Source organism: Stenella coeruleoalba (genome assembly GCF_951394435.1).
Source record: "Stenella coeruleoalba genome assembly, chromosome: 5".
Lineage (NCBI taxonomy): Eukaryota > Metazoa > Chordata > Mammalia > Artiodactyla > Delphinidae > Stenella > Stenella coeruleoalba.
Window position 1 is genome coordinate 116,145,332 of NC_137150.1, and position 12,122 is coordinate 116,157,453.

Consider the following 12,122-nt stretch of genomic DNA (forward strand, 5'->3'; position numbering starts at 1 on the left):
AAACTTAGACTTATAGCACGTGCCATAGAAAGAGCGCGTGTTAAATATTCCTGGAGTGTCACAATATGTAATACAATAAAACAGATTACAACCCTACCTTTCTTTCACAGCAGTGGTGCCAAGCACAGGTACACCGGAGCAATCAATTTGTTCTGCAGACAGTAAGGCTTTCACAGAATACTAATGGAAAATCTCTTTTCTTTCTCCTTTGCCTTGACTCCCCAATGCCCAGGTCCCGACCAATACAAGGAAGAGGGCGGTATGTCTTCTGCTGAGATAACCACAACTACTAATCAAGTCTACGTGTACAAGGGCACAGGATTAAACCTCCACCAAGCTTGAGTCAGAGTTTGAGAGCAGCTAAACACATGCACAGCACGGTCAAAATTACACACACACACACACACACACACACACACTCATACACCATGCACAAACCATGAAAATACAGATGTGTCTACTTCAGTGAACTAATTCATCACACTTTTACCACTGATAGTTTTTTTTTACCTCAGGGGCATAAAATTATCTCCCATAGAACTGAGGGCTTAGATTCAACGGTACCCAACAACAATTTTTTTTTTTTCCAGAAAACAAGAATCATGAACAATATTTTTTGCATTAAACTGTTCACTGTTTTTAAAAGAAGGCATTTTTCTAAATTGGACTATCCAATACAGTTTACATGGACTTACTCTTTCAAGTATTAATATAGGGTTAACAGACTCAGCAAGGATTCTTAAGAGTTTGCACTTAAAAAAGGGTATTATAATAGCTCAAATCCACTTATCCAAGAAAAACACGTATATCACCAATAGTGAAACGATATCTAAAAGATCTTCATTTATCTTTTAGTTTTTACATTAAATATAATCCCATGGTATTTAACAAATATTTTCAGGTCTCAAAAAATTACTTAAAAAACATCTTTAGCATTTTATAATTATGACGGCATGGTGGTATTTATGATCTCATTAATCCAGAGTTTTGAGGTTCCTTTCAATTAAGCATTTTCACTTGGTTTACTTTTCTTTTATTCGAAATATGAAAAGGTATGCCAATCATTGAGCAGGGTGATGACAGAAGTTGTTAAATATTTTTTAACAATATAACAATGCCTCATTTTTATGTGCCTGCCTTAATTTTCAAGTAACTCTTGAATAGTACCGATAGTCAAAGGACTGCAAACTAAACAATAATTAAGAACAAAACACTCTGGATGACTGGAGAAAATTATGAGGAGGCTTTCTAAACCAGGTCTATTTTCATGTAAACAACTGCTTTAAACTGCTAAAATACACGTGTATTATTCTGCCCTCATCCTTTTTCTAAAAAAAAAAAAAAAAACAGCAGAACAATTAAGAAATACTAAGCCTTCTATGAAGTATTGCAATAATGTTTAACCGAGACTGATGCATTTGTCCTTGACACACTGACCATGTCATCAGGCTACTGTCATGTGATATCATGTCATTTCCCCACCTGGCTAGTGACCTTGTCCTCTAAATGACCTAAAGCTTCCCTCAAGTAGCAGGAGGCCCCTCCCCGCTGCCTCAGCAAGGTCGTATGGGTCAGCGTGTCCTCATCTATAATCCACCACCATTTGTCAGCGGGGAGGCTGGAGAAGGCAGGCTTGCTACAAGGGGAGAATGCCCAATTAGGCAGCTGTCACACAAAGCATAGGCTGCAAAATTATCCCCTGTCAAAAGAAAGAGCAGCTGCGGGTGCCAGTTACAGCAACCTTTCAACCCTTTAGGTACTGGAAACTACACAGAAGTAAATGAAGAACAATTAGCGATAACAAATCGATGAATTAGGACAGTAAATTAGAAATTACTAGCAGGTGAGCTTGGGTCATACATGACATAAGGGCATACCAGACTCCATGCAAGGGCAGGGATGCGCAGAATCGCACTACCCATTTCCTTGCATGTCGATTTCCCCGCCAGCATTTTCTTCTGGCAAACCTAAAATCCTTTAAAATAGCCCTAAGCTAAAAGTGTATATACCTTTTTACTTTTCATGGAGGACCCAAATACACTGCTTCTTGACAGGAGAAAATCTTCCACAATATTAAATCTAGTCAATTCTAAACTGTTCCTCTAATACAATCCATCAGGCTATCCCCTGAAACTTAGTTATTTGTTGGCCACAAAGTCCAAAATATCAGTTCAAATAATCACACTTAAAATATCATATCCACCTTCCTGAAGTATGTGCCCTGGATCTACTCTGGTCACACGTACAGGGAGACATCTTCTTTAAGAAAGCAACAACCAAATTCTGAGGAAACGTATGTTAATATCATAATGTTGAAGTAAAGTTTCTCTACATGATGTGAGATGTGATTTTGTGTATAAAGGAATAACTGCAAGATGCGCTTCTATGTATGATACACACAAAAAAGTATCAACTATAAATTTAACTTCTCTGATTATTCTGCTCTAATCCTATAGAGGTGATATGCGTTAAGTCGCAAGCTTAGAAAGCCAATTTACTTGGACTCTTTCCAACTAATGTCTGGTACTTAGCACTCACAGCTAACAAAGGAGGAACAAAATGGGGAAACAAGTCCCACAGAGGAGAGGGAGGCCAATATGGCTATTGTTTATGGACATGGTTTCATTGTGCCTCAAAAACGTCACGTTATGTTCACAAACAACTTTCTTAAAGTCCATTTTAAACTAAAACTGCTTTTCTTCCCCCTTAGGAAAAACACGTGTGTCTTTTTACACCAGTTCTTTGAAAGTTGAGAAACCTGAACGATATGTGCTATATTTTCTAAAGACTCAGGGCAAAGTGATTTACTATAATTCCAAATCACAAATGTAAAAGTGAGGCAGAGAAGGTGAGGTGATAAAGAAGCATTTTATTCAACCCTCCCCAACACATTATAAATAAATCACAGTTGCCAGCAGAAAAAGTTTCTGATTCCTACTTCCTAAACCAAACCATTTGATAAAATTTCCAGGAGATAAATGTTGTGGGGAGAAAACTTCTCCATTAAAAGTTTATCCAAGAATTTGATTTATAAATTATGTTTCACCCTGTTAAAAAACGGCCATTTATAAATTTTCTTAAGTTTAGAACGCAACCTTCTAAAAGTCAGACTAAGGAATTCAAAGTAATGGCATATAGACAGGAATGAAGGAGTTAATGCCTTTAGAATTCAGCTTTCATCATACACGGGTGACTATCTCTTTAAATAATTTAAATCCTCTCCATCAACTACAAAGCTGTTTTGAAGCCATTTAGCTTTGTTCTTTACATGTGTTCTAATTAAGAAATGACCTTGTCATCACACATACCAGAAATCCAGGATTATTTCCTACAGCAAAAATTCACAGAGCCCCCAGAAAAAGAAAAAGAGGGGGGAAAAAAAAAAAGACTTCTTCCTCAGTTCCTCACTAAAGGAAGTTGTTGGCTGGCTGAACGCTGAAGCAGTTTCACCGCATAATTTTTTGTTGTTGTTGAATGTCACAGGGCGGGTTAGTGTGACCTTGAGCTGCATCAGCAGCACAGCAAGGGTCGAGATGCCTGCAGGCGCCCTTGTACTGGATTTGCAAGACAAAAACCTTCAAACTGGCTGAAGGACATCTTAAATCTCTTCAAAGGTTTTCCGAACTAATCTGGGCTGCTCTTAGCAGGATCTGTGCCAGTGTGAGAAGCAAAATTAAAAACAAGGTCTTTGACAGGATGTTGTCTCCTCTTAACCCTTTCCCAAGCAAAACAGAACAAATCACAAGCATTCTGGAGACACAGTTTACCTAGAAGCATTCTTTCATAACAAATTATGTAAGCAAGCAATCACAAAGGATGAGGCAGCTATTAGTCCTTAAAACTAAACCCTCCCATTGAATTCGGGTGGAATTTTTTTCTGGCTCATATTTTTGTGTAGTGAATGGAAGACTTAAAAGAGTCTATCTGTTATCTTTTAGATTTGCAGCAAGTGATAGGTTAACATTAAGAGAGTATATTTCCATCAACATTAATGTCTTGCATTTTTTTTAAAAGAACAAGCTTTTAGCTGGTTAAGTCATAAACGTCATGCATGTTGCATACAGCTTACTAAAATTAAAACAGGGAAAAAAATTACGTGATATGTTTACTAAATTCCTTATTCCTAGCATGATGAATACACTGGTAAGAGGGGGAAAAATCAGAATAGTGAAAGTGAACATACGTAAAACAAGATAAGGCAATCTCAGTCTTATTATAAGCAATCAGCAGAACACTTTTTTATTGTAATGTTACAGTATTTCCAATGCAGGCCAAAAGAGAGGGTATTAATACCAGCAGAGGGTGTGAGTCTTCCCTGCAATACCCTTAAAGTTTAATTTAGTAGCTACAGCTCTCAAGAAATAATCTAGGGGAACAAACAGCTATAATATTTAAAATGCAATAACTTAAAATCAGTGTATCTCCACCTTATGATGTTAGTTTCTCATCATCAGATATAAGACACGTCATAATTAGTTGTAAAGAGTATTTAGTGTAAGGTGTACCATGTATTAAGGTCCAATAGGTTGCAAATTATACCCATTTAAAAAAATAGACTGAGTTCAAGATTATGCTGAGTGGCAACCAAACTCACTTGAGTTCAGGTATGCCTTCCCAAATGGCATACAAATGGGGTAGGAAGGAACACCCAGTAGGTATATGAGAGTGAACAGTACATGTGAATTTTTCTTTAGTCACTGTGCAAAAGAAGACAGAGTTTATGTGCTAAATGCTACGGCTGAAGTTTGTAAAAAGTGCTCTAGGAACAGAGTGGGCTGTAACTAAGTTTTCAGCTTATCTGTGTCTGTGCCCTAGGTGGTGGTCAATGATGGTTAAAAAAAATGAGTAGGCAGAAGAGAATGGCAGTCACTCTAGGTTACAAAAACAGCACCTAAAGGCAGGGTATTGCTGAGTGTGATACAGGACGCGGTGGTCCAATGTGACTAGAGATTAGGCTGAAAACGCAATCAGGACCAAGGACTTTGAATCAAGGTCATGCCAAGGAGCTGGCCTTTATCTAGTGAGCAGTAGGTTTACGGGCAATGGTATGACTAAATGCATGTTAAAAGACAAAAACAAAAACAGAAGCTGTAGAGTTGTTGATGGCTTGGAGGGGAAAAGTAATTGAAGCAAATTAGTGCAAAGAAGAAAACACAGTCAAAATAAGGCAGGGGAAGGAGAGTTGAAGAAACAAGACAACTCTGAAAAACAATGAAGCTTGGTTTAAATATTTAGTAAGCAATTTATATCACAGAAATAGTGTTATAAAATAGGGTATTTTTAATACCACATTCATTAAATCAAAAAAGGAAGAAAAAAATTATGGTGACTCAAGCCCAGGTTTGTAAAACACTGTGGTAACATGACATAACGAATTTTCAAGAAAACTAAGAACTCTTGAGGAGGTATTCAACAAAGAGTCAGAATCAGAATTCTGTTGGAGATTTGAATTTTGTATATTTCAAATGGCAATCTTCATTAAGTATCGGGTAAGGATTCTGCTGATAAGGCAGCGACATGTACTTTTTCAGAACAGTGTGATGGCATAGCTCCCTTGGCTATAAAAGGGAGAGACCTGGCTTAAACCATAAGGTCGTTGTTGGAGCTCAGAGTTTCATCAACACTAATGAAAATAAAATTAACTAAGCAAACATTTACTGACTGCCTACTATGTTTAGGACACAGAATTAAAAAATAAAAAGTTCCCAACATTCTATCAGCTTTGTGCTTCTAGTTTATCACTCATAATGATAAATCCCCAAATTACAGCTCACACCATGACACCACACAATAAAAAGATGATGCGTAAACAGAATATTGAACTGTCAGTGAATTAACAAGAGTCTGAATGAGCAGCCATCTTGGTGTTCCCATGCAGCTGACAGGTATACACAATGCATTCCCAAAACTCTCCGGGGAAGAACCAGTAAGTACCCTTTTAATTTGAAGAGAGTCATCAAATAGTGTAAGAGACTAACTGTCCTGCTAAGACCTCAGAAAGAACTTAACGGAGTATCAGCCAAGGTAAGAAGGTAGGGAGTAAAAAAGAACAGGAGTCACTAGGGCCAAGTAACTGTCTACCAGAAAGCAGACAGCACTTTCAGAAAAGGAGAGCCAGCATCAGGGATCAGGCTGAGGCAAATGGAGGGGAAGGTCAAACAAAGGAGACCAGAAGAAAAGATTTCCAAGGGAAGACTTCTCACTCCCCTGAAAAAGATACAAACTTTACTTTGTGAAATAATTAAGAAAATGACCAAATCTCCAAACCCTCTGGAGTACAGAGAATCATCACAGAAGAAGTATTTGGAGGTTCACAAGTCATAAAAAGGATTAGCACTTAAAAGCCAAGGTACTCACAATTTTCACTGCAGCACTATTTACAACAGCCAGGACGTGGAAGTAACCTAAATGCCCATCGACAGATGAATGGATAAAGAAGATGTGGTACATATATACAATGGAATATTACTCAGCCATAAAAAGAAACAAAACTGAGTTATCTGCAGTGAGGTGGATGGACCTAGAGTCTGTCATACAGGGTGAAGCAAGTCAGAAAGAGAAAAACAAATACTGTATGCTAACACATATATATGGAATCTTAAAAAAAAAAAAAGGTTCTCATGAACCTAGGGGCAGGACAGGAATAAAGACACAGATGTAGAGAATGGACTTGAGGACACGGGGAGGGGGAAGGGTTATCTGGGACAAAGTGAGAGAGTGGCATGGACATATATACACTACCAAATGTGAAACAGATAGCTAGTGGGAAGCAGCCGCATGGCACAGGGAGATCAGCTTGGTGCTTTGTGACCACCTAGAGGGTTGGGATAGGGAGGGTGGGAGGGGATACGGGGATATACGTATGCATACAGCTGATTCACTTTGTTATACAGCAGAAACTAACACACCACTGTAAAGCAATTATACTCCAATAAAGATGTTAAAAGATAAATTAATTAAAAAACAAAAAAGCCAGGGTACTGACAGGGCATAACTAGGAATGATCTTACTGAGTATCCACAAATAAAATTACTTCTCCTTGAGTAAGCATCTCCTTCTTACAGCTGCCAAGCCAACACTGGTAATAGGTTCCAGCACATTCTATGTCTAGACATTAATAGAAGAGTGGGTAACATGATAGACCATGCAGACATATAAAAAAAAAAGGCAATTTATTAATACTAACCCACAAACACAAAAGCTAGGTTAAAACATTATTGAAATAAAAATACAGAATATTCTGTTGGCAATTAAAGTGAATTCCTGTAAAGCAGCAGTTCTCAAAGTGTGGTCCAGGGACTCCAAGGGTACCCATGATCCATTTAGGAGGAACGTGAGGTCAACACTATTTTCATAACACTAAACTGTTATCTGCTTTCCTGTCTCTTTCTCTCATAACTCTACAGTGGAGTTTGTCTGGGGCTACAGGATGTATGGCACTGTGTTGATGGCTACTGGAGTGCATCCTTGTGTACTTCTGTGTTTTAAAATTTTTCTCAGTTTAAATTTTTAATATGGTAAATATCGGCTGATATGACCCTCATAAACAAAAACTCTCTGGGGTTCTCAATATTTTAAGAGTATGAAAGGGTCCTGAGACAAGAAGTTTGAGAACTGCTGCTGAGCCGCAACAGTAAAGAAGTGCTTCTTGAGAAGTACAATCTTGGTTCTACTCTTCAAATGAAATCTCTACTTCCTGATTCTCAAGAACTTACATTATAACTATGACAGATAAACATTGTTCTCTGTGCAGAAATGCTTCCAAAACTCTGGTGGGAAAAGAAGAGCATGACCTTTTAAAAAGCCTACAGGGGATATGAAATATCTCCCATCTTTCCATAGTCAGTGCTATTCTGAATTTACACGAAGTAACGACTCCACAGATATTTATAAAGAAGCTGCTGTGTGTTGAGAGCTAAGGAGAGAAGGATAATTAAGCGATAAACTAGCCTTTTGTGGACCCAATCTTGTCAGGAAAAAATATAATCAGTGACATAATGAGATAGTACTATAAGAGAAGGTATGAACAAAGCGGAAAAAAGCACGGAAGGGCAAATTCTTGGGAAGAAGATGGGGTGAGAAGGCAGGCAACACTTTTTTTAGTGAAGGCACTCCACAGAGGTGGCATGTGAACTGGCTCTAACAAAGGTGAGGCTTTGCCAATTTGAAAAGAAGTGAAAAACACCCTTTAGGCAGTGGGAGGAGCATTAGTCCCAGCAGGGAAGCACAGCAGTACACAGTATGTTCTAGAAACTTTAGGTAATCCACTTAAACAACACAAACTACAAGTAATTAGAAACTTTTATACAATTTGACAAAGTAATTTGATGTCTTTTGAATTTAATGATGAAAGATTTGGATGTATAATTTGTATGTTTGTTTCTTAATTTCCCATCTGCCAGAGATAGAAGCTTCTTAAAAACACAATAAAAGTGATTTACTAAAATAATGAAGCAAAAACAACAAAACAAAAACTCGCCCATCACCACAAATATTTCGAGAAGCTTAGTGGACAAGCTGCAAGATGGCAGGAATGAGGGAGTAGCAATAGCGGGAGATAAAAGCTTCAAGCTAGAAGCTTGCATAGATTGTACTATCAACAATCTCTCTATTAAGTAAATGCAAAAGAGAAAATAAATAGGGTTTGAAAATTACTAGTAGTCTCTAATCTAGAATGGGGAGAGTCTAATTATCTGAATAAAGTGCATAATAAGCTCTACTGTTAGAATCACACCAATTTCAGATGTGCAAACCACAGGCCATGTGGTTGAAGGGCAAATGTACCAGAGAATCAAGGAAAATTATCAGGTTCAACACGGTTAATTTAAGTAAAAAAAGACTACGGTCTGTGTAAGAAGAGAAAGTGAATTGACACTTTAATCAACACATTTTAAAATTATTTTAATTACTTCATTTGAAACCTTTCATGGGAGAGGGAAAAAAACCTTAGTTGACCCAGAGGCTTGGTATAGTGGGAATCTTCCTCCCAGAATAATGTTAGTTATGTCAATTAAGGTATTAAGTAAAAGACTTAGGGAAAATCAATTCTTCAAAGACATCAAATTCAGAAAAATGTTAATTATATGAATGTTTCCCATTGTAATGGTAAATTAGGATTGATTAAAGAAGGTCTGTTATTTTTCTATGGTCATTATGCTACTGGGATCGTTGAATTATTTTGATCAAAGGAGTGACACAGCAAATTGGAGTTTGGGGAAGATCTAGCGCCTGTGAGAGACTGGAGCAAGGACATCAGTATGGAGGCTTAGCAGCATAAGAGCTCCAGATGAGAAAAGAACTCTGAACCAAGATGCTGGTCATGGGAAAGGAAACTAAAGAGTGGGTGGAAGCTATGTCGGAAATTAACGATGCTTCATTTGAGCTGAACACCCAAATTTTCTTGCCCAGGTTGTCCACGAATCCAGGGAAACATCAGTGAGATAGCCAAGTTAGTTTACGGCAATTAACCCCAACCGCAGTGACTCACCCAGATTCTGGATTGATCTTGCTTTCACCAGTACCATGTCCTCATTGAAAACTTTGTATAGAAGTTTAAACACCTTTTTTAAAGTATTATTTCTTAAATTAAAAACCTTACTTTGAGAAGTGTTATATAAAGTTTGGGGAAGACTTTCCATGTTGACAATTAGCCTCACTTCCAACCTGGTAACCCAATCTGTTAGAACTCACCAGCCCACATTTTCATCTCTTCATATAGATACTATATAGGACATAAAAGTTTTAACACTTGAGACATCTGTTGAAACAATCACCAACAACTTAACTGAACTAGGGAAAATTGTACAAAAAAGCACTCTTCTCAGTGCGAAATCATGAGCTATAACAAAAAAAAACTCCACTTAGAAAATGAGTATATTCAAGTGTTTTAAACTAAACTGATTTATGGTCAATTACCTAATTCTACCCAAGATATTAACTTTTGTATTATCAATATTTATCAAAATTAGCTAATAAACGTTACGCACTGAGGTGAACAGAGCACAGAAAGCACATGGAGTCCTCTAAAGTACAATAAAGGGTGACTGTATTTTGTGACTTAGATGGGGTGACTATTTCTTTCAAAAGGGGGAGCTATCAAGTGAGTAAGGGAAATCTTGGTCTAAGATACTAAGAAGCTTTATAAACACTTCATGTTTCATATGGTTTGCAATATTCAATTAATCAAATCCTTTTCCTTTTTTCCTAATCATCCTCTTTGGCCTCTCATTCAGGACATCACTATACCTAAAAATATAACACGACTGGTTTCAAAGTGGAGCTGTATGACAAACAAACTATAGTAAAACCTTATGAAATATATTAGTCCAGAGTCTTCAACTGTACTCTGTCGTATACTAGCTATACGACAGAGTACTGGACTCTGTATCTGAAGGACAGTATCTCTGTCCAAAAGGACTAGATACTCCTTTTGGAGACTGACAGTCCACTGGCTAATGTAAGTTCTAGTGAACAGGTATTATACACTATGATGCAACATCTCCCAAACTTATTTGATCACGGGTTCCTCATTCAAAAGGAAAAGCTGTTTAACAAAACACACTTTCGAAAAAACACACTTAACATATTCACTTTTAAAATCTTGAAATGTTTTAAAATATATGTAAATGATATAGATAATCACTAATAATTCAACTTTAATTGCTTTCAAAGTTGTTCATTGTGTATTCTAAATAATCCATCTTCTATCTGGAAGAAAGATCTAGATTTGATCATTTTTCAAGGACAATTTATTGGCTATGTATATTTACCATCTGGCTATCTACAATTTATTTACCAACTGTTAAAAGTGGTTGGTGCTTACCACAAAACAAGGGTGATGAAAATTAAGAACAACAAACAAGATATAATTATATCTTGCTGGTCACAAGAATATGCATAATTATAATTTTCATTTTAACAGAATTAAAAGTTGACAATTGGGGTTCAATATCAACTATGTTTCAACAAATATAAAAGCAGATTTCAGACTATCAGACATTACCACATAATTATACCTGAATGAAAGAACTTTTAATATTTATAAATAAAAGTTAGGTAGATTTAAAATCTCAATTTAGAGGAAAAAATAATAAGTGATAATGTGAAAAATGACTAGCAACCAATAATTACTAATAGTTTTATAGCATTTTTATTTAATAAGTATAATGTTTTAAAGATTTCCTTGCTGAAATTACAAGAAAGAATAAGCAGAGTAATTAGAATAAGAGAGAAGTAGAATGATTAAAATAAAAACTTCATCACTAGATTTTCTGAACATAATCACAACAGTGAAGGAAAAGGAGTTAGTATTATCACTGTGCCAACCATATTATGCTTACAGGTAGAGGACAAATCTGGTTCAAAGTTGCCATCCCCCTTTTGAAACATCATGGCCCATTAAAACACCATGAATTTAGGATAGTCTATCTGCTATCTCTCTTCCAAACAACTAATTATGAGCACAATAATCAATCACTGTGGCTTTTCCCAGTTTACTTGTAGTTCTTCTGCCCATGCGTGAGCAGCATAAGGTCCAAGAGCTTAAGACATGACCGATTCATTTAGGTTGTAGCTATACCAGAAAACAAGCAAGTTAATCCAAGTAGAATTAGCCACTCACTCATCTCTTTCTGTTGCATTGCCCACCTACTTATGATAATTTAATCAGATTTTTAAATCATTTCTCAGAAATGCTGATACAGTATCATTTGCCCTGTAAGAGGTAACCATTTTATATAATTCAAAAAGTAATCACTGACTTATACTATAATAAGCCCACAATAACCAAATATCCTTCTATTTTTCCTCCAAACAATAATTAACTTTTTTATCTGAAATCAGATTGCTATTTTCGGTTTTCTATTAACTATCCATTTTCCCTTGTTTTTGGTAAAAACAAATTAAGCATCATCAACATAAATGCTATTCTTTCAAACATCTTAATCCCTATCTCCAGAAGTAATCTACACCTGTGAATTCTCAAGAATATTGCTTGTGTTTTTCTCATGGCATTTAACCTCTTTCTGCTGTTTGATTTTATTTACCTATCTATATTTATTCTTTCCCTGTAAGTTCCTTAGCTATGAGAGTGTATCCTATTCACTTAAAAAAACAAACAAACA

General features: G+C 36.4%; 1 protein-coding gene across 6 annotated transcripts in view; it reads right to left on the reverse strand.

Moving 5' to 3' along the window:
- NRIP1 (nuclear receptor interacting protein 1) overlaps positions 1-12,122 on the reverse strand; it is a 100,316-nt gene that overhangs the window by 41,237 nt on the left and 46,957 nt on the right. Inside the window, exon 1 of one of the 6 annotated variants that reach the window (XM_079923184.1) lies at positions 98-6,619. The exons of the other annotated variants lie outside the window; for them this stretch is intronic. The gene's annotated coding sequence lies outside the window, so the exon portion shown is untranslated. Of the gene's footprint in view, positions 1-97; positions 6,620-12,122 lie in introns of those variants that run through there. 6 annotated transcript variants of the gene reach the window in all.